Here is a 23,292-nt window from a genome sequence, read left to right as displayed (position 1 = left end):
AACCCAGGGGATTTGTTAGCTTCTAGAGAGACACACACACACGCATGCACACACGCACACACAGCAGCAGCGAAGAGTTAAGCCACAGGTTTATTAAAACATAGAGTCACTTCAAAAGAAACGAAGCAGGTCCCTCTGAGAGTTGAGAAGGGCCACCTTAAGGACAGTGGAGGAATGCTTGCTCCGGGAGCTAAGTGGGGCCCCCTCTCTAGCTGAGATGGGAAGACTTCCAGTTTGCATATGGCCCTCCCAAAGGGGAGGGGGTTACTACTCTCCAGAGAGTCAAGCGACTTTCTATTCAGTTACTCGCTTCGTCCTTGGTGTCATATCGCTTCTTTCAGTTTTATCTCAACTGCTGCTCCAGGACACCATGTCTCAGAATGATCTCTGAGGACAGTCCTGGGCCAGAATTTTCCTGGGGCCTGGCTTCAAGGTGAAGGTGTCTGACAAGCCGGTTCTCACTGAGTCCCTTGTTCAACACTTGTTTCACACAGTCCCTGGTTCATCTCATGAGCATTCAGGGCAGAATTCCCTGGTCTGTCCCTGTCAAGTCTAAACATTTTGTTTTGCAACAAGGTAGCTAGGGCCAAGTTACACTTTTTATTTGTTTGCTTGCCTGATGCATTTGTGTGCATATTTTAATGGTTGGGGGTGAAGTGGCAAGAAATGAGCAGGAGCAAGGCCCCAGTGGAGCAATGCCCCAACTGCTACATGCCGGATGCATAGGAAACGTGGAAGTCAAACCTAGGAGAGAGGTTGTTGCCCCCTTGGAACTGATAAAGTAATTAAGAGGGGAGACTGACCACTACCCAGGTGTCATTTCACTTTGTCATACTATGGTGGCTTGTTGATGGCTTCAGGCTTGGAAGCTATGTCACCAGTATTTCAAATACCAACAGGACTGCGGGTGGATATTTTCAGTGGAACTTCCAGACTAAGACAGACTAAGAAAGAAGAAGGAAAAAAAAAAACTTCCAAAGAGGAGCCAATGAAAATCTTATGGGTCACAACAGAACATGATCCTACTTGCAGCTTTGGTGGGGGGGGGGGCGGGGGGCTTCCTGCTTGGTGAAGCAGAGGGTCCTCGAAGCCCAGGGAGCCCCCCAGTGGCATGGATCGGCACCATAACCGTCAGGTCTGCCTGGAGCGGGTTTGGTGCTTGTGACGGTGGCCCAGGAGCAGGCAAGGTTGTGTTCTGTTGTACGTCTATGGGATGCAGGGTCAACTTGATGACAGCTGTCTATCTGGATAAATTGCCCACGTGGCCAGTGCTCGGATGAGATCATCAAAACTCAAAACCAAACTCACTGCCATCGAGTGCTCTGATGAGATCGCCAGAGGATGTCATAAAAGCACAGCGAAAGGGAGGTGCTAGGGAGAGGGACTGAGAGGCTGCTTGGTGCTGAGCATTGGAGGATGCTTTCCAAAATGAGGGACCAGTGTGGATGTGAGATTTGCTGGGTTGCAGGATGGCAGGACCTAAGTGACCGAGGATGAAGAAGAGCAGAAGCCTGCACAGCTGAACCGAGGTAAACGGTGTCACTAAGTTGCACACCAGAATAGGAGTGTGTTGGTAAATGCCATGGAACAGATGGGGCACCCTGGTGGTGTGATGGTTACACGGTGGGCTGTGATCCACTTGGTTGACAGTTCCAAACCAAGAGTAGCTCCTTGGGAGAAAGATTGGGCTTTTTACTCCCATTAACAGTTACAGTCTTGGAAACCCACAGGGGGTTACCGTGACTCAGCATTGACTCGATGGCAGCGAGTTTGTTTATGATGGCATATGTAAGATTTTTTACAATGGCTATATGTGGGTAGTGTGTACATAAAGGAGCCGTGGGGGCTAAGAGGTGTCTCGTTGGGCTGTGATCTGAAAGGTCTACAGTTTAAAACCACAGCTGTACTATGGGAGAAAGACTGGACTTTCTACTCCCCTAAAACAGTTGCAGCCTCAGAAAATCTCACGGGCAACTCCACCCTGTAGGGTCACTATGAGTTGGCATGGACTCGATGGCAGTGAGCTTGTGTGCATATATGCATGCATGTGTTTATATGTAGGTGCCTATGAGTATAAGTACATATGTGAGTGTAATATGTTGCTAGCAGGGTTCCAGGTCATTCATCCCCAGGTTATTTCAAACGAAATGTCTTTAAGCATGTCTCTGCCATCTGTGGGTGCTAACTAAACCAAACTCACTGCCATCGAGTCGATGCGGCTCACAGCAGTCCTGCAAGAGGGGTTGGGGTAGAACTATGGAATGGCGGTGGGTGGGTTCAAACAGCTGGCTCTGGGCTTAGCAGCCAAACCCAAATCACCAGGGCTCCTTAAACAAGACACGGGATGCCACAAATCTCAGGATTTAACAGACGTGAAAAGGGTTCGCATCATAGTTTAACAAACTCTTGTCCCCTTTTCCTCTGCTTCTCTCTCCCCTTTCTGAGCCTGTGAAGCACAATCCTGGTGTTTGTTTCACCGGATAGATCTCTCTGTGGGTTGGAACCCACAGCAGCGTCTTATCCAGGTGCTTGCTGGCGGCGGCCTGTTTCAGGAAACAGTCTGTCCTTTGATAAACCCTGCTTTTGTTGTTCGCAGGGGAGGAGGCTGGTGGTTCACTATGGCACATATTTGGGTTCTTGCCCCTTGTAGGCACGACGAGGACCACTGCTTGGGCATTTGTGGACACATTTCTGTGTAGTCATATGACTTCCATCTTGGGTGGGAATTCTCTAGGAGTTGAACTTTTTAGCCATATGACAGTTTTATATTTAACTTTGGGAGGAAATAGCAAACTGTTTTCTCAAGTCACGGCACTGTTGTATAGTCCCAGCCATCTGTGTCGCTGTGGAGAGTTGCCATGCAGTTGTTTCTGACGCCTGGTGACCTCAGCACAAGGGAACAAAAGCACCCTCCTTTGCACGGTGGGTGTGCTCCCTCCCGCCCGCTTGTGGATGAGCTCACTGTGTTTTGTTTGTGTTTCCAAGCTAAGCCCTCTTCTTGCAGCATGAATCAAACACTACTCTGTTGTGATCCACTTGGTTTTCATTGACTAATTTTTGAGTGTAGATCACCAGCCCCCTCCTCTCCGACCTCCAGTCTGTCTTAGTCTAACATGGATTCCCAAACTTATTTGGCCCACCTCTCCCTTTTCAGGAAAAATTAGTCAGTTCCTCCTTGGCAATTACAACCGTTGTACTGAGGGTATCACCGGGGACAGAGTGGAAGTATTGCTCCGGCAGAATAGCCCACTTTGGGAAACACTGGTTCAGCAGCTCCACAAAACCTGACCATCGTGGGTGACTCTATGGGGCCTTGAAATACTGGGGGTCTAGCTTCTCTATTGGTTTGTGACTATGGCAACAAACCAGCCACGTGCATGGATTGTGTGTTAGAGTCAAGGCCACACGGAAGCAATATCTAAGGAGTCCGATTTCCCCATGTCCTCTCTGACTAAAAACAAGCCCCCTGGGACCATGTCCTTCCTAAACTCATCGTCACCCTATAGGACAGAGTGGAAGGCCCCAGAGACTTTCCACGGCTATCAATCTTCACAGAAGCAGGGTGCCACCTCTTTCGCCCAAATAGCAGCTGATTGGTTTGAACCTCCGACTTCAGGTTTGGCAGGGCACACTTTGACCACTTGACACCACGGATCCTTCCATCTGCCCCAACACTCCTCACAACACCCGACACTTGTTAGTTTCTTTTCCAAGTAATGGTCGCCATCCTAGTGGATGTGAAGGGGCCCTCTGGGCTGCGACCCGCAGAGTTGGCAGTTTGAAACCACCAACCTCTGTGCAGGAGGCAGACGGGGCTTCGGAAATGTCCAGAGGCAGTTCTTTCTGCCCTGCCCTATAGACTCGCTACAAGTCAGCACGGACTCTGTGGTGATGAGTCTGGTTTGAGTGGCTGTGGAAGGAAGGCAGGTGGCGGAGAGGGCTAAGCATTGGGGTGCTAACCGAAGAGTTGGCACAAGAAAGGCGAGGCCGTCTGCTTCGAGGATTGACAGCTTCCAAAACCCAATGGAGCAGGTCGACTTTGTCCTATTGGGTTGCGGTGAGTGGAATTGGTTCAGCACCCATGGGTTTTGTAGGTAGGAAATGATCTCATTTGGGGATTCTCATTTGTATTTTCTGAATGACAGATGAAAGGAGGCCTGGGGCCGCTGTGGTTGCTAAGGGCTCAGCCCGTAGTTCACTCCAGGGACTTCTGTGTCGGGTCACTAGGACTCAGTCGACTCCAAGACAGTGTGTTGGAGAAGGACAAGCTAAGTTGAGTATCTCCATGTTCTTACTGGCTGTTTAGAATCGTCTATTTGAATAATGCTTCTTTTTTCTTACTTATTGAAAAACCAAATTGCAAGCAGAGTTCTCTACCCCTATGGCCGTGGAGTCAATTCTGACTCATAGTGATCCTCCCGAACAGAAAGAATTGCCCCCACAGGGTTTTGGAGATTAGAAATCTCTATGAGAAAAAATGGCCTCCTCTTTTCACCACAGAGCAACTGGCAGGTTTGAACCACTGACTTGGGGTTGACAGATCAATGCCCAACCCTTACAGTACCACAAGGCTCTTTAGCAGCCCTTTCCGAAAGGGCCCTGTATGTGTGTGGTAAGAAGAGCAGAGAGCTCTTTATGTATAATGTCAGGACCTTATCGGGATCCACTTCGCTGCTCTTTTCTCCCACTCCGAGGGAGGATTGTCTTGCCATGTGTGGGAATAACTGGAGATTAGAAAACTTTCCCTGGCTACGCAACAGACGCTAAGAGGGACTCCTTAGCTGGGTCCCCCTCAGACCATGGGGAAGGTTGAGACTCCCCGCATAACCAGGATTGAAATGGCCTGACATTTGGCAGGAAGATACTACTTTCCCTTTCTGTTGAGGAGGCTTTTTCTCCGACGCATCCTCATTGGCAGGATCTCACAAACGAGAGTTTCACTCTTTCCTGATAGGCTTTAAAATGAACCTTTGCATCGAGCTTATACGGTTGACAAAGACTGGTTGGAAATGGATTGCAGACCTAAATAGAAGAACATTACTGCTAACGCTTCAGTAAGAAACTACCGCCCGGATAGCTCAGTCGGTAGAGCATCAGGCTTTTAATCTGAGGGTCCAGGGTTCATGTCCCTGTTCAGGCGCCTCTTTTTGTCCCTAATAAAATGTAAAAGAAGAAAAGAGAAAAAAATGATTAGGGCAAAGACTGTACAGATGTGCTTTATACAATTGATGTATGTATATGTATGAACTGTGAAAAGAATTGTATCAGCCCCAATAAATTGTTAAAAAAAAAAAAAAAAAAAGAAACTACCAGCTAAGATCTTTGTGACCTTGGGGCAGGCAAAGATTTCCTAGACAGGCAACCCCAGGAAGAACTGTCGAAAAGAGAGAGCAGTTAACACCGACAAATCGCACTATGTCAAAAGGAAAAAAAACTTTGTTCTCTAAAAAACACAATTAAGGGTTCATGAGGGAGGGGAGAGCAGGGAGGAAGGGGAAGGGAAAAAATGAAAATGAGCTGATTCCAGGAACCCAAGCGGAAGGCGAATTTTGAGAATGATGAAGGCAATGAATGTATAAGGGTGCTTTACTTAATTGATATATGTATGGATTGTGATGAGTTGTATGAGCCCCAATAAAATGATTAAAAATATATTTGGAGGGCGTAAAAGATCTGTGTTGATAAAGGACATGGGAATACAGCTCAGTAAGATGGCAGTGTTTGTTTGCTTTCAGTGGCAAATAAACATATGGAAATGTGCTGAACGATTAGTAGGAGAGAAATGCATTTGAAAACCATGATGGACTTACCTTTTTGCCCCCTGCTTGAGTCACCACACAGAAAATAGGCCTTCAGCTCACTTTCTGCCCCTTCTGCATCCTCTGGCCTCATTTCCCGAGCGCAGGTCTGAAGCTCTCCAGACAGATGGGCCAGGAACAGCGTAAAAACAGTTTTATTGGCATACAGTTCACATACCATACAGTCCAATAGTTGAATCACATCAAGAAGAGTATAATTTTCACCACACGCACGTTTTAGAAATATGCCTTCATTCTTGTACTCCTTGTTATTAGCTCTCCATTCTCCCCCAACCTCCCCTGGCACAACCCGTTAGTCTCTATCCATTTACTTCTCTTGGATATTATATACAGAAAATAATTTTTAAAAAGCAAACAAACAAAATAAAAACTACCAGCCATAACAAAGTAAAACAGATTACAAGCCTCAACTGAAAAGAAAGGAGAAAATATTACAAAGGAGAACAAATGTACACGGATTGTCAGGGAGACCAAAGGATAGGGCGCCAAATCGTAACCCAGCTGCATCCACAGCAATCCCCTTTCCACGCAGGCTGCGTGACAGCGAGCCCGTGCACGCGGGACTGCTTTCACAACAGCAGTTCCATAGCTGCCCTTTCCCGCCTATGCCTGGTTTCAGCCATTGCTGGCAGGTTGCCTGGGAGTGCAGTACCTTACCAGGTCTAAGGGAAACTTGCCCATGGAATTTTCTGGAATGTTTTAGAAAGAGCCCTTCATGTGTGACCGTTATCTCACGGTGGGCGGATTCCCACTCGAAGGGATTCTCAGTCCAGGTTCCTACTTGTTCCTCTGTCGTTTGCAGCTTGGAGAGCCAGTGAGAAATCTCTTCTAAACTCAGCTGACATTCTGCCTGTGGAGCAGAGCAGAAACACATCTCTGACCACGAGCTTCCCGCGTTGACTCACCCAGGAACAATAGCTTGTCCACCTTCCTGCAGATGACGTAAGTACATGTATCTTAAAGAGGGCATTCTTTTGTTCAATAATTGTGTGAAGGGAAACCTGGTTGAATGTCTCAAATAAGTTACAACATCGCTCAAGTTCTGCAGTGAAATCTGAGAAAACCAGACGCTATGTAAGGCAGAAACTTATCAGAGAAGGAAGCTCAGATCTGGTTAAACCAAAACAAGTGCTAGAAGCATGGTAAGACCGCACCTCATCAAAAGCAGAAAACTGGTCAAGGTCAAAAACCAAACTCACTGCCGTCGCGTCGATGTCGGCTCATAGTGACCCAAAAGGACAGGGTAGAACTGCACTTGTGGGTTTCCGAGACTGCACCTCTTTACGGGAGTTGAAGGCTTTGTCTTTCTCCTTCGGAGGCACTGGTGGTTTTGAACTGCTGACCCTCTGGTGAGCAGTCCAATGTGTACCCACTACACCACCACGGTTCCTCCTAGAAAGCTGGCAGGATCTAGGAAACTAGGACAGTCCTGCTGCATCCTGGCTGTCACTGGCTTCACCTCATTCTGCACACAGCCCCTGGAGGGTAATGGCACGCTCTTTTTATATGGCCCCTCTAGCCACAGTCACTTAACTCCCTCGATGTGATTGGCTAGAATTATGCAAATGAGGTGTGTAAAATTCCTGCCAGGGATTGGTTAATGACCATGCAAATAAGATAGATGTTTGTGGTCCACCCGGAGCACTGATTAACTTTGCCATCCCACTAGGCTTCAAAACTCAGTCCCACAGGTTGCCGATGTGTCCTAACTATGTTCAAGAAGAGCCAAGAGTAGAGTTGGTGCTTTGGACACAAGGTCCCTGTGGTAAGAACCTCCTAGGCCAGCAGTTCTCAACCTGTGGATCACGACCCCTTTGGGGGTTGAACGATCCTTTCCCAGGGGTCACCAGATTCTTAACAGTAGCAAAATTACAGTTATGAAGTAGAAATGAAAATAATTTATGGTTGGGGGCTCACCACCACATGAGGAACTGTTTTAAAGGGTCGAGGCATTAGGAAATTTGAGAACCACTGTCCTAGACTCATGAGTCAGAGAGAGCTGTCACTGAAGACAGTGAAAGGCTGCTGGAGATGGCAGCGGCCCCGTGATGGCAGTAACCTGGGACTACAGCCCGTGGCAGGGGACTTAAGAACCCACAGACGGAAAGAGCTGAGTGCCTTCAGGAAGGGGCTTCCGGGAGAAGTGGAGTGCGGTTGTCGGACACTTACCACTGGCTCTAAAGAACAGTAAAACTAGAGCAGGGCAGAGGCCAGGCCTGAGAAAGGCCAAGGAGAAACTGTGTGACCAAAGATCTGTATCCTGAATTGGTCCTGTTACTTCAAGTTGGACCTAATCCTGTTATTTCTCTAATAAACCTCATGATTGTGAGTCTGGTCTGTGAACGGCCATTGCAGTAGATTACTGACCACTGCAGTGAAGTAGAGATGCCAGAATTCGTTTTAAAAAAAAAAAGTTTGAAAGTAGAGATCTGACTAACCTCTGCGTGATGGGAATCAGATTTGGGCTCTCAGTGATTACCCTCCCTCCTGTGATGTGAGAGGGTTTCAGAAGCTAACCGTGCACAGCCACACCTATCAATCACTTTATCCCCAAGGAGCCCTGGTGTATAGCTGCGAAACAGTTCTACTGTCAGTTCTACTGTCACTGTGAGTTGATGTTGACTCCATCGTTATGAGTTTTATCTATCTATGTATCTATCTATGTATCTATCTACCCATCCATCCATCCATCCATCCATCCATCCATCCATCCATCCATCCATCTATCGATCCATCTATCCGAGTCCTTGGGACATGGTGGGCTATTAACCCCAAGGTCAGCAGTTAGAACCCACTAGTCACTCTGCAGGAGAAGGATGAGGCTCTCTCCTGCCATGAAGCTGTACAGCCTTGGTAACCCTAGGGAGATGTTCTGCTCTGTCTTACAGAGTCTCTGTGAGTCAATATGACAGCCTTGGAAACTCTAGGGAGCAGTTCTGCTCTGCCATCCAGGGTCACTATGAGTCAGAAGTGACTTGATGGAAGTTGGAGCTGTCTGTCTGTCCTTTTATAGCAGTTCTAAAAGGCACTTGGAAGCAGGAGATTGAATTTCTGACACCATTATAAAGTGGCGTCAACCACACTTCATTCAGACATTTCCCTGCTGCCGTAGCTGCCGTAATGGGCCCTGGGGCAGGCTGGTGACCTGCACAGAAGGTCCTTTCCTGGAATGTTTTGTTGCAATGCAGGAAAAGAGGCAACTCTTTCCTTCGAGATAACCTAGCCAGGAGCTCGGGACAGATTGTTATGAAATTTTCCCAAATTTCCTTTTCCATAGAAGAGAGCCAACAAGCATAACTACCAGCTCCTCTTTTTCCCATCTGGAAATCCATTTATGAATGCTAACAACAAAATGCATGTACATTTCATAAATACTGCACAGCAGTGACAAGTGTGCTCCGAGTACCGCCCCATTGAGTCCTTCCTGTTGACGGGAAGTGGCTGGCACCTTCTGATAGCCCATTCTTTTAACAAAATCTTTTTAATACTTTTATTGAGGGCTTTTACATTTCTTATCACAATCCATAATTCATCCAGTGTCAAGCACATTTACACATATGTTGCCATCATCAATTTCAAAGCATTCTCTTCCCAATTGAGCCTCTGATATCAGCTCCCCATTTCTTCCCCCTCCCTCCCCCGCCCCTCCCTCATAAACCCTTGATAAGTTATAGATTTATTATTTTCATGTCTCACATTATCCTCTGTTGCCCCTCATCTAATTTTTCATTGTTCATCCCCCTGAGAGGGGGTTATAGGTTGATCCTTGTGATCAGTTCCCCCTTTCTCCTCCCACCCTCCCCTAATCCTCCTTGTATCTCTGCTCTCATTGTTGGCCCTGGGGGTTTTATCTATCCTGGATTCCCTGTGTTGCAGGCTCTTGTCTGTAGCAGTGTGCATGTTCTGGTCTTATCTGATTTGTAAGGTAGAAATGAGGTCATGATAGTGGGGGGAAGGAAGCACCAAAGAACTAGAGGACAGTTATATGTTTCATTGGTGCTATACTGCACCCTGACTGGCTCATTTCTTACCTGTGATCCCACTGTAGGAGGATGTCTAATTGTCTCCACGCCATGCCCCACTCCCCTTCACCTTGGGTGTGGATTTGTTCTGGGTCTTAGATGCCTGGTACCTGATCCCATCGACTCCTCATGATCACGCAGGCTGGGGTGCTTCTTCCACTTGGAGCCCATTCTTTTTGTACTCCAGGGCGACCTGGAAGAAAAGAGACTCTCCAAAGCTGCTACAGGGGCAGGGGATGCCCTTGCTTGAGGTGGTTCCCAAGGAACCTACCAGGGGGGCTTCTTCCAGGGCCTTGTCGCATCTGAATGTAAGTGTCTCCTTGGCCTGCTTTCCCAAGACAGCACCCTTTACCACTGACCTCAAAATCACTCCCCCGCCTCCCCATGACACAACATATGTTCATTATTTTTGCAGGCTCCCCAGTGAGACAAAGGTGGGTGTCATAGTTGTCTGCAGCTATCCACTGATCACAAAAACACATTGAAATACTCCTTTTCTGCTCAGAAAAAACCCATGTGTCCCAGGAGACGAGCTGTATTCCGTGTCGCAGGACTTTCTGACTCACCCTTGGATCACATGTAAAAAGCCTTCAAGGTATTGAGGGAGGCAGGAAAAAATATTTTTTAATAGGACACTAAAAGCACTACCCACAGAGTAAGGAGGGTTTCCCCAGGTGGATCAAAGACAAGGAAGCAGGGGATCCTAAGATGACAGGTGTAAGAAGAGAGAGGGTAGCGGTTTGTCCGTCCGTCGGGGTTTGAGTGAGCAGCAACAATGGGCTCGAACACGGAGGCCGGTGCATGGCCAGCAGGGTTTCATTCTACTCACAGGGCCTCGGTGAATCTAAATCTGCCGCACAGCACCCAACAGAAAGCACCTAACTCGACGAGCGCTCCCGTACAAATTCTCAAGTAGAACCGTTGGAGAATCTCGTTTGTTTGCCAATATGGAGAGGACCTTACCGCTTCCTCAGAGAGCTTGGGGGTTCATTTTAATAAGTTCTTAGAAAAGTAAGCAAATCAAATTGGTGGGGGGGGGGTGTGTGTGTGAAGCAGCATAATGATTTCTCTAGGAGCACAAGCACACAAGGGATATTATCAGAAAGGAAACCTAAGTATAAATACTACCGACTAGCCACAAGTTCAGCAGTTCGAAACCACTGGCTGCTCTGGGCAGGGAGGTGGAGAGTGAGGTGGGGTGGAAGAGAAGGATTTCGACGTTGGTAAAGAGTCACAGCTCTGGAAACTCACCACGACAGTTCTTTGGTGTCCTGTGGGGTCACTGTGGGTGGGCATCGACTTGATGGCAGAGAATGAGTCATCTAGGGAAAATTTTTATAAAGTCATAATATGACAAAGACTATTGATGTTCGAGTATAGCTCTATTTAAGGAATCCTGATGGCCCCGTGGGTTAAACATTGGGTTGCTAACCATAAGGTAGGTGGTTCAACCCTACCAGCTGCTGGGTCAGAGAAAGATGAGATTGTCTATTTTGGAAAATGTAACAAGCAGTTTCACTCTGCCAGTGGAGCCACTATGAGTCAGAGTCTATTCCAAGGCAGTGTTTTTTATTTGTTTGTTTTTAAAATAACTGTCGTGGAGGAAGAGGAGGAAGTAGGGAAAGAACAGGAATCCTTTATCCCCCCAAGGCAGTAGTGCGCTTTCCCTTCTCCACAAGAGGGCGCAAGATGAATGAAAATTTTCATCTCCATTGTTTCAGGGACGGCCTTGGTTACCAACTGCAAACTACCTCTTACAACCTATTTGTTTTGATGAAGTTCACAAACTGCTGCTGTTACTATGTTAACCAACGTTGGTTCCAGGGCACTGTACAAAGGATACCCAGAAGTATACGTCGTGATTCAAAGCACTCATAATTTAACAGGATCCAGTACAAGCACAGAGGGATCAGGAAAGGTGCACGTGCAGGACATAGTAAGGGCCCACAGACTCCTGCGCATGTTGCCTTGAAGGTTGGAGGGAAGTGGAGGAGAGAAGCAGAGATGCACATGCTTGAGACAGTGGGCACGTGGGGAAATATCATGGGCCCCAGAGGTGATGGTGGGCACCAGTGATCAGAAGACTGGAGATCTAGCAAGACTCAGCCTCCAAACACTGGGTAGCTCCCGAGCTCTCATCTCTAAATGCCTGACCGCCACTCCTTTCAAATTGCTCCAGCACTCTCTGTTCTCTATCCCGTGCCTTCTTGGAACCCTCTGGTCTCCCAAGGTCCTGTGGCCTCCCGCCCAGCTCCACCTCCGTTCCCAGTGACCTTCTCAAGGTTGAGCTTTGTCCTCTCCTCACAAGGGCCATTTCCTCAGGCAGAGCACTTGTTCTTCGAGACTGATGTTTTCTCCTAGACATCCCCCCACCCTCCTTAGCTATGAGCTTGCTTTCAAAGGTCAAAGCCAGGCTGCCTCCTTGCCTAGGACTTCAGCACCACTAACTGACCTCTCACCTTGGTCTGATTCTATTTCCGTTCTTGAGCAGAGCTTGTCTCTCCTTTCTGAGTTCATTTCTTTCCCAACAGCAAAACCCCATCTGGATTCTACTCTGGGTCTGGAAGTGGGCTGATTCTCCGAGGTCCTGGGGCTCCCATGAGTTCAGGGGACACTGTTTATCTAGCCTCTGTCTGTGGCTTCCTGCTCTTGGAAAGATGTACGACCTTGGGAACCCACTGAGCAAGTTCAACTCTGCCCTGTGGGTCACCATGGGCTGGAGTCGAGCCATGGTGGTGAGTTTGGTTGGTTGTGACCATGCCTCCGCACACAGCCCTTGACATTTTGATCTTCAGATCGCAAATTTTTTCCCTCTTCAAACAACGATTTCTCCTCTCTGCACCGGAAACCTTGTGTTTAGGATCTCTCCGCCAGGCTCTCACCCTAAACACCCCAGGTGGTCTGCTGGACAGTGAAGGGTGTGGTGGGATCCCACAGCCAGGACTCAGAGATTACACTTTCTTCTTGGCTGGGGCAGTTCATTTAGCACTCTGAGCCCCAGTTTACTCATCTGGAAAATGAGGCCAGTGGTAGTTAATGACCTCATCGGGCTGTCCTGAGCAACAAGGTCAGGCCAGAAAGGGCTTCGCAAAGTTCCAGGCACTTAGGAAAAATGAAGACGAGGCAGAAAGTATGATTTCCGTTCTCCTTATTTCATGTGGGCCTGCAGAGAGGGCCCGAGCGACCCTACTTGTGAGACACAGAGAGGGGCAGACGCCCGTGCTGTTAGGAGAATGGTACCGATAGCCTTGCTCGGCACTGAGACAGGGCAGTCACAGACCTGCCATCGGTAGAACGTAACAGAAAGATGATCTGCGAAGTGCAGTCAAAGAAGTGCAATTGAAGGAGGCAGGCCCGTGCGTTGTTTCTGTGTTTAGATCAGAGGTTGAGTGAGAGGTTCCCAAAAGCAGAGAGATGGAAGACTTCAGAAGAGAAGGGCCCGCTTGGTGGCAGCAGCTCCCGAAGGTGAGACTGGAAGGTTTGGAGCTACATATACTGTCCCTCTGAGACCCGCCTCTAAGGGGCTCTGGAGGGCAAGGCCCTGGCGAGGCGGAAGCCTTTCTGTTTTGGACGGACGGACAGCGGAGGCGCCTCCGCACTGGCCCAGGCTAGACAGCTCCAGCAGCCCAGGCAGGGCTGCTCACGCTCCAGCCAGCGCCTTGAACCCACTGAGTCATATGCTCACCCCAAGACCCCGGACCCTGCGTGCGCCATAGTGGAACTGTGCTCGCAGGGTTTCCAAGGACAGGTTTTCGCAGAGTAAACTACCAGTCGTTTCCGTTTCTTTTCTTATTTTAGGGTATCTCCCCCAAACCCAACGCCCCACTCTCCAGTTGATGGTGACTCAGAGCGACCCAACAGGACAGGGTAGAACTACCCTTGTAGGTTTCCAAGACGGTAATGCTTTACCGGCGTAGAAAGCCACTTCTTTTTACCACAGAGTGGTTGGTGGTTTTGAACTGCTAACCTTGCAGGCAGCCCAGCGCAGAGCACCTATGCCACCAGGGTGCTGAGACACCTTTCGGTGGACTCAAACCGTCCACCTTCTGGTTAGCAGGCGCATGTACACACAGTTGACACCGCAGAGGGAACCCAGCAGGTTTTTCCACTCGTTCACCTCCTTTCTTGGTTTCCTTCCTTCCTTCCTTCCTTCCTTCCTCCCTCCCTCCCTCCCTCTCTTCCTTCCTTCTTCTCCTCTCCGATTCCAGCACTTCCGGACTCCTCAGTCAGTACTGCTGCGCCTGAAGCTGAGCACTTCTCACTCACAGACCGGAGGGACACACTGGGGCGGAGTCAGGCCACCTCTGCTTAGGTTCTGCGTGCCCCATATTAATTAATAGGGGCCCGAAGGTGGAGCCTGGGGGTGTAGTGGTTACGGGTTGGACTGTGATACCCATGGTCGGCAGTTTGAAGCCACCAGCAGCTTCACGGGAAAAAGACCTGGTTTTCGACTTCCATAAAAACCGAGTCTGAGAAACCCACAGGCGTGGGTCGAGAGATCGGTGCTGCACGGAGGAAGGGGGTTTCCCAGACTGGGTTTGTGTTGCTAGTTGACCCTTATCTCGGACTGAGAGAAGAGATTGCAAAGGCTGGGGAGAGGCTGCAGGCCGAGTTGGTTTGTAGAGAATGTTGCTAGGGAGCTGAGCTGGGGAAGGAGGAAGCAGAGGGGCTGGGAGGAGGGGGAGCTATGGTGTCATGGTCCCTCCTGCCCAGTTCGCAGGGGTGAAGATGCTGTGTGAGAGCCTGCTGAGACCAGGCTCCAGGCAGTGAGGTGAGGAAGCTGCGTGGGGTCACTCTGTACCCCATCCAAAGCAGCCTGAGAAGCAGAGTGTACTGCACCGGCACAGAAAGGCCCAGATGGGTATCTCGGGTGAGCGAGCTACTGGTAGAGAGCCCAGAGACTGGAGATTTCTGAGTAACCCACCCAAAACGCTCAGGGGAGAAAGACTTTGCCTGGGGGAGAGGGCTGAGGCCTGGGCAACATGAACGTCCAAGAGGTGGGAGAACTTCCCTGCACCTATGCCCCTCCTCCACCCTGGGTGGGCTCAGAATGCACAGAAAAGGGTGGGGCTAACGTCACAAGTGTTTGGAGGGCAGAAGAGGCCTGGGCACTGTGCCTCCTGGAGGTGGCTGGTCTGCCTTGGACCCTGGCCACAGAAGGAAAGCCCAGCCCTATATGAAATCCAAAGTTGATTCTTGTTTTCATAGACTCAACTTGAGAAGGACTGGCCTTCCTCTGATGCCCTATGCTCTTTAGTTGCCCGTGGAAACCAGCTGCCACTGAGTTGAGTCTGACTCATGGTGGCCCCACATGTGTCAGAGTGGAATTGTACACCACAGAGTGTTCAATAGCGGTGCTCTTTCAGAATTAGATCGCCAGGTCTTTCTTGGGAGGAAACTCTGGGGAGACTTGGCCCTCTAGTCTGTCACTTAGCAGCCTCACATAACAACTGGTGGCATCATACAGGGGCTCGCTCACTCACTCACTCACTACTCACTGTCATCAAGTTGATTCTAAGTCATAGCCATCCCACAGGACAGGGTCGATCTGCCCCCGGTGGGCTGATTTTGTGGTCAACAGCCCAACACATTATCCACTATGATGCCAGGCCTCCTTGAGTAGTGGTTACGCCACTTGAGTTAGGCCACTAAGAGGAAGCTTTCTATTCCCTTACAGAGTTACAGTCTCAGAAACCCCTGTCCTGTGGGGTTGCTATGAGTCAGAACCGATTGCAGGGAGTTGAAGGAAGAGGGTATGAAATTCAGGGGGAAGTAAACAAATATTGCCACTGGGATTCCAGCTCATACATGCTTGAGTTTATTTTAGTGCATGGATGTCGACATGCTCTTCCAGTAAGATTTTTGTCTTAGTCTTGTTAGGGTGCCTTAAGAAAATGCTAAAACAAGTGTTCACTTCATTAATCTTGTTAGACCTGCATACATTCATTTGTAGAATTAAGAGCACTTCACTCATGGAAGCCAAGATAGATAACCCTTCAGAAACAGTAAAGGGAGTAATGATTCCCTGAGGGTACAGGAAGAGAGGGGGCAGGGAAAGGAGAGGAAGGGGAAGCTGATAGACATGATGACTGTATAGCCCCACTCAAGGGGAAAAAATAACAGAATTACAGATGAATGGATACATCGGATGGTATAAGATATAGCAAATAATAATATAATATTAAGGGTTCCTGGGGGGAGGAAAGGGATAAAGGGGAGCTGATACCAAAGAGTTCAAGAAGAAAGAAAATGTATTGAAACAAATGGTGGTAGCATTTGTACAATTATGCTTGATCTAATCGAAATATGGATTATTACAATGTCTATAAGAGCTCCCATTTTTTAATGCTAAAGTAAGAATTGAGCAAAGATCATCTAGTTCCAAGAGATCATCTTTCCAGTAGTCTTTCATGCAGGATTGAAATTAATGGAGATGATTTTATGTAACAGAAGAGAACTAGGGAGGAGGTTGCGATGTGTCAGTTTCAATCAGAGGGAGATCCAATCAAAGCAGTGGCTTGGAGGGGCCTCTGCTGGGCCAGTTCAACGGAAAGCAAGAGGGCTCGGCGCTGAAGCTTATGGTGGCTGTTCCTGAAGATCGCAAAGGCGTCCTCTTGATAGATTTTTCTCAAAGGACGCAGGACAATCACGAGGGCTTACTCTAAACACATTTTAAGAATCTGAAAGCTGCCTTGGGGAGAAAGGGCTGGGAAGAGTTGGCCTGGAGGAATTGGGTTTCCATCACCGTGACGTGCCTGCTCGTTCTCAGAGGGGAGCAAGGGCTATGCCAGGTGACTTTTGCTGGGCACCCTCACGCTATCCGTCCAATCGCCCTGATCTTGGCCTCTCCGACTTATGCTTGTTCTCCAAACTCAACATTCCAAAGGAACATGATCCGGGTCCCTGGAGGATACCCAAACTGCTGTTTTCACATCATATAAATCGAAGACTATGGAATTCATTGGCGAAGGGTCACCAAACACAAAAAAACAGACAAACCCACTGCCACCAAGTGGCTTCCAACTCATAGCAATCTTGTAGGACAGTCAAACTGCCCTGTGGGTTTCCGAAACGGTAAGTCTTCATGGGAGTAGAAAGTCTCATCTTTCTCCTGTGGAGCAGCTGGTGGTTTCAAACGTCTGACCTCAAGGTTACCAGCCCAACACATAACCACAATGCCACTGGGGCTCCAGAGGGAAGGGCTAGAGAGATGGAAGCATGACCTTCAGAAGTGAACAGACCTAAACGGAGAATATGTCCAGAACCGATGGCTTTGCGCTTTGTTGTTTGTGTTGAAGAAAAGTTTTGATTATTTTTAGCCATCTGTTTTTTTTGTGCTCACTGTCCTGGACTCGGCGTGGTGCTCGGATGCTCTGTACGGGCCCTGGGGGTGGGATATGCTGTGGAGGGAGGCATGGTCTGTCCCAGAGACCTTTTAGCTATGGTGTCTTTCCTGCCTCTGAGCTCGCTACTGACCCTCTGGGTCTGACCGGGTGCCTGGGACAGGCGTGAAGAGCCACAAGCCCAGCCTCTTACCCTCAGGCAGGAGGCCCTGCCTACCTTCAGGAATCCAGAGACAAGCTTTGATTCACAAAGACTCGTGGACTGCTCAAACTCATGGGCGGGGGTGGGGCTGAGCTGCTTCACTGGGTGCTCCTGGAAATACACCCTGCCTTCCAGAAGCCTCCTAAGCAGCTGGAGAAAGCAGGCTTGCCCTTGACTCACGTGAGTTACAGCAGAAAGCAGTGTGGGCTCCCAGGGAGTGTGAGGGTAAGGGCCGAGCAGGGGCTGATGGACCGCTTGCAGGGAAAGGCCACCGCAGGCCTGGCAGGCAGGAGGGCCGAGTCTAGGTAGGCCAGGAGATCTCCAGACAGGACATAGTTGTGGTTTCATGGGTCACTGGTGTCTAAGCCACCAGCCGTAGCAAGGTTGCTGTGGTTGTTAGGTGCCCCCAGTCAGTTTGGAACCCCAAATGACCCTGTGCCCAATAGAGCCACACCCTGCACCGTCCTCATAAAGATCCTTGTTGCAGCCACTGTGTCCACCTATGTCATTGAAGGCCTTCCTCTGGTTCTCTCCCTCTTTGCTGTACCAAGTGTCATGTCCTGCTGCAGGGTCTGTCTCGCCTGACTTGGCGTGTGCGCAGTGTGTAAGAGGGAGAAGCCTCACCATTTTTGGCTCTAGGAGCACTCTGGTCTGCTTCTTCCCAGAGGGATCTGTCTGTCCCTGTGCCACCTACCCCCAGGGAGGGAAGTTTCAACACTCCTTATCAACAACAACACCTTATTCAGCATTCCAGTTTGACAGATTGCTTTGTGCTGGGATGAAATAACAGGTATTAGAACAGGCTCTCCGTGGGAGCATCCTGCATCACCGGCGCACCTCGCTCCTGATTTGGATACCCTTGCACTCCTGGCTTGTTGGAACGGAGGCGCGATGCACGTCCCCTGCCCTTTGGTTTCCCCAGCCTCCCGCAGCGGACTGTTTCTCCTCCAGCATGCCCGATAGTTTGACGAGAGGGGACAGCCTCCTCTGGGCTGCACGTCTTCATTGTGTGTGTGTGTGTGTGTGTGTGTGTGTTTAGGGGACCATCAATCACGGAAAGAGGCTGTGACTAAGTCTCCCTCCCCAAAGTCAACAAATAGCAGAAGAAAGACAGAAGAGACCGTGAGGGATGGAAGAGTGGCAGATAAGGGTGCGTCTACAAGCTCAGAGGCTCTCAGAGCCTAGCAGGATGTGACCCTCAGGGCAACCGTGGAGCTGGAGCTGGGAAGGGACCAGCAGAGACTTAGGTGGGGTGGGCCGGGTGGAGAAGCCGGATCTCAATCGGGCCAGGTGTGAGGAGACCAGGGAGAAAGTTTAAGGCAGTTCTAGAAGGCATTGGGAGGTCTGAGAAGTTGTTTCAGTTGCTGAAAGCAAAAAGGCACCTAATTTGCAATAAAAAGCAAAAAATAAATAAAACAGGTTTAGCAGAGAAAGGGCAGGGAGATTAGGGGAATAGTTCCTAGGCAAGGGATATTCCAAACAGACTCAAACGTTCTGCCCGATACGAGTGTACACGGACTCACTACGACCCCTGTGAGTTTCTAGACAGAAACCATGGACGACTGGAGTAGAAACCCAGTCTTTCTCCTGGGGAGCTGCTAGGGGTTTCAAACAGCCAACCGTGTGGGTTGCAGCTCAATGGGTTCCCCAGCACACTACCAGGGCTCCTTCTCAGGGAGGGCGACACATGTGGATACATTAAAAAGAATATATTTTGGTGTGTTCTTTTTAAAAATTGGAGTAAAATAGAACATCATAATGTTCTTTTAAGTGCACAACTCCGTGACACCACGGCATTTGCAACGCACAGACATCCTTCTGCACGGCGCTCCTCCTGCGGCAGAGAAACTCACCAGGCATTACGCGTTGATGGGCAACTAACCAAAAGGTCAGGCATCAAAACCATCCTTGGAAGAACGAGGAGGCTTTCTGCTCCTGTAAAGAGTCCAGGTGTCTCGGCGTACAGTTGAAGTGGTGCATCTCTGCCATGCAAGGTGATGATCTTCAAAAGAAACGAGGTTCTGATACAGGCGACCAGCTGCGTAGTGCAGCGTGCCGAGTGAACTGAAGCGGACATCAACGAGCACACGGCACACAGTTCCATTTCCGTGGACTGTCGGGGGTCCTGAAGGTGCTGTCGGGTCAGTGGTGGCTTCCTCATGCCAGGTCAGCAGTCAAACCTGCTCACACGTTCCTCATGAGGAAGGTGAGCCTATCTGCTCCCAGGAAGATTTGCAGCCTGGGAAATGGGACCCGGCTTGCTGGGAGATGGCAGACTTGCGTGGTTTTCACCCTTGGGGTTTTGTGAATGAGGTGAACATTGATGGGCCAGGACTTGTTTGTGTTCCTGTTGTAAAATTTGTTTGTTTGTTTTTTCATTGTATCCTTCCATTTATATGATACTTACATAGTAATCAACTACACAGAGATGAAAACGAATTAGTGGAGCTAGAGCTTGGAGGAGGCAGTAGACTCAGAGATTGGCAGCCAGTGGGTGTAAGGTTTCTTTTTGGGGTGGTAAAATCAAAAGTGGAATTCGGCCAATTCACCCTGGTTTGACAGAACCACTATATAACTTTTTGATGAGTTTGGTGAACTGGTTGTTAAAATGGAACTTAAAAGTAGGGTTCTCAAAATTTGTTTGTTTGTATACACTTCAGTACAAAACCAAAACTTCAGTATAGAACCTCACTCAGGCCTGCAGAGCTGATTCCTACTCACTATGACAAGAGCAGGGAGCTTCATCTTTCTCTTGTGGAGCAGGTGGGTTTGAACTGCCGGCCTTGTGGTTAACATCCCACCATTTAGCTCCAAATCTCCAAACCGCCTGACAGTGACTCAATTCTGACTCCTCCTAGCGGCCCTGCTGGATGGGAAAGACTGCCCTTGTGGGTTTCTGAGACGGTACCGCTTTCCCCCTTTTTCACACGCCATGCAATTTAATCGTTCGAGCGTATTGAGAAGAGTTGTACATTCATCACCACAATCAATTTCACAACATGTTCTACCCAGCCTCGTTGTTGATATTAGCTGCCCATCCTCCCTGCTGTGCCCCTAGGTTATTATTAATCCAGTTACTGTCTCTAGAGATCTGCCTATCCTGGATTTTTGATACTGGCAATCATACAAAACACAAACAGGAAGCAAACAACGAAACAACAATGACTAGACAAGCCATAGAAAACCCTCAATGGAAAAGAAAGCAGAAATATTAAACACGGAAACACCTTTAAAATAACTCAAAAGGAAAATCAAATGATAAGGGATTACATTTTAACCTAACTTTCTGCCATCGGCTTTTCAATACTTGTTGTCAGAGAACGAGGCAATCCACATCCCTGAACTTTGTTCAGAGAAGATTCCCCGGAGGCTTAATCCACTTGGTATTCTGGACTTTCACTGTCAATCATAGACTTTCATCCCCACGCTGTCATCCATTGGAAGCCAGGCTCACAATTTATGTCCTAATACCATTCCCTCCTCCATATTTGGATTTTATTATTTACAATCCGAGGATCACGCAGGCTGATGTGCTTCTTCCATTGATTCACTTAGATGGCTACTTGTTTGAAGACAAGGCTTTAACACCGCAGACACTGTTCTTTCTCATAGCTAGGCATAATCTAATTTCTTCACCATACTTTGCTATCACACCCATTTCTTAAATGATCTTTTCATGAGGGTGAGTATTGAGTTATAAGATCTAATTGTTCTTTGATTGAGGCTAGAATTAATTAAGTGTAAGCAAGCCTAGAATTGATTCAGATATCTATGGTTTATATATGTCTCTGATTCACTTAGAGGTATCATGTTATGATAGAGAACATTATCCTTCATTCCCCCCTGAAGCATAAAGTAATTCCATCAATAGTGTCATTAATTTAGGCAGTGGTATATAACTTAAAACATTATTGAGAAAAGGAAACTATACAAGTATAGACTGGCTTCAGACTGAAATACGTAAATTGTTGACTTGAACAGATTAAATGCTTAAGCTTAAGTGCCTGGATGCTAATTACACGAACAATGGGGGTTGGTGATAGGGCACAACTTTAAATAGCAACTCATTCACAAAGCAGAAGAATGCCTACTTTATGACTAATAAATGTCACAAAAAGCAAGAAGGCATTAAAATAGTAAGTATTTGAGCGTTTGGGGCACGCTAAAATCAAGAGATGCAAGTCAAAGTCCAATGGCCACTGATTCCTTAAATCTGCTACCGATAAATTTGAGGTAGGGTTCAGTTTGCTTAGTGGATTTTCCACATTGAATCCTTCTGGCCCGGCCTATGAATCGCCATACCAGAAGGATTTGATGAAGTGTAGCTCTGTATAGAGGTCGAAAGGCTCATCTTTATCCCTTGGAGTGGCTGGTGGTTTGGGTTAAGCAGCCCAACTGGTAAAAAACTACATAAGCCCCAGTGCTCCTCAACTGAGCAGGGCTCCGTATGCAACACACCAGTCTCCACCAACAACGCTTGTTTTCTGTTTTTTGCATAACAGCCATCCTAATGAGTGTGAACTGGTGACCCATTATGGTTTTGAGGGAGGGTACTTTTAGATTCCAAAGTGACAAAAAGCCTCCTTTTGGTTTAAATGCTCCTAGTCTGCTTGTAGGTAAGGGCTCTCTCAAGAATATGCCTTCTGACCCCAGCTGAAGGCTCCTGATGGCATACCACAGTGCCAAAGAGGCTCGCCAACAAAATCTCACCCCAGGCTGCAGAAGAAGCAACATCTGTGCATTGGTCTGGAAACCACCGACCTTGTGGTTGAACCAAACTTAGTGGTTCAAATCCATTACTTGCTCCTAAAGAGTTACAGTCTCAAAGGCCCCAGGTAGGGTCAGTATGAGTCCACGTTGACTCGTTTTCTTCCTTTCTTTTTATTTTTGACAGGGAATAAGGGTTTAAGGGGCCCAGGTAGCTCTGTGGGTTAAGCATGTGGGCTGCTAACTGCAAGATGGGTGGTTTAAATCCACCAGCCGAGCTATAGGAGAAAGATGAAGCTGTCTGCTTCCAAGATTTGTAGTCTTGAAACCCCTAAGGAGTAGTTCTTACTCTGCCCTACAGGGTGAATGAGGCAGAAGTGGCTTGATGGCAGTTGGTTTTGATTTTTTAGACTGATGGTGAAAAACAAAACAATAATATAAAATAACATAGAGATAAAGAAAATAACAACTCAATCTAGAAATATCAGGATATAAAAGGATATTGTTTTTAAAATCCATGAACAGGTGCTCCTCCTGACAGAAAAAATTACTTCAAAGGACAGCACTGAAGCTACAGTTCAGGGAGAGGGGCATGTCTGATCAGAGCACATGGGAGCAAATGAAGGGGGAGGAAGAAAGAGTGCAACACATCCCGGCCCACCAAATCTTGAGGATGATATTCTTGCTCAAAGCAGCCAATGCACAGAGAGGACCAGATGGCCGGCCCCACTACAAGACATGACATCCCTCACTGACCCATAGCCCCATGGGGGACAACACTGGAGACAAGAGTGGAAATTGTGCCCGATCTGACCCCACAACACAGAGGCAAAACACTAAGGGCGTGCAACAGAACAGCAAGGGGAGCAGAGAAAGGAAGTCCCGAGGGAATACCAAAAATAGTCTTTGGGGCCAGGGCATGGCACCCCATCAGATTTCACCAAAAACACTCCTAAATATCAACAAACAGACCTTGAACTATTTACAGGCTTTTCTCTTTTTTGTCATTGGTTTTGTTATTGTTGTTTTGTTTTCTTTTGTTGCTCTGTTTTGCTCTGTCTTGTTTTTGTGCATATTATTCTCTATGAAGGTATATCTAGATAAGATAGACTAGAAAAACAATCTGGAGGAGAAAACAATGGGACTGATGGTACGGGGGTTGGGGGGACCTGGGAGAGGGAGAGGTGAGGGAAAGGAGG

The 23,292-nt window shown here is 48.2% G+C and overlaps 1 non-coding gene across 1 annotated transcript; it reads left to right on the top strand.

The window, feature by feature from the left end:
• The first annotated feature begins 5,067 nt into the window (after positions 1-5,067).
• Positions 5,068-5,140, top strand: TRNAK-UUU (transfer RNA lysine (anticodon UUU)). The gene has a single exon. It is a non-coding gene; the product is annotated as a tRNA-Lys (tRNA).
• The last annotated feature ends 18,152 nt before the right edge of the window (positions 5,141-23,292 follow it).

The sequence above is a fragment of the Tenrec ecaudatus genome, chromosome 15 (genome assembly GCF_050624435.1).
Source record: "Tenrec ecaudatus isolate mTenEca1 chromosome 15, mTenEca1.hap1, whole genome shotgun sequence".
Taxonomy (NCBI): domain Eukaryota; kingdom Metazoa; phylum Chordata; class Mammalia; order Afrosoricida; family Tenrecidae; genus Tenrec; species Tenrec ecaudatus.
Note: the sequence above shows the minus strand (reverse complement) of the source record. Positions and strands in the feature narration are given on the sequence as shown.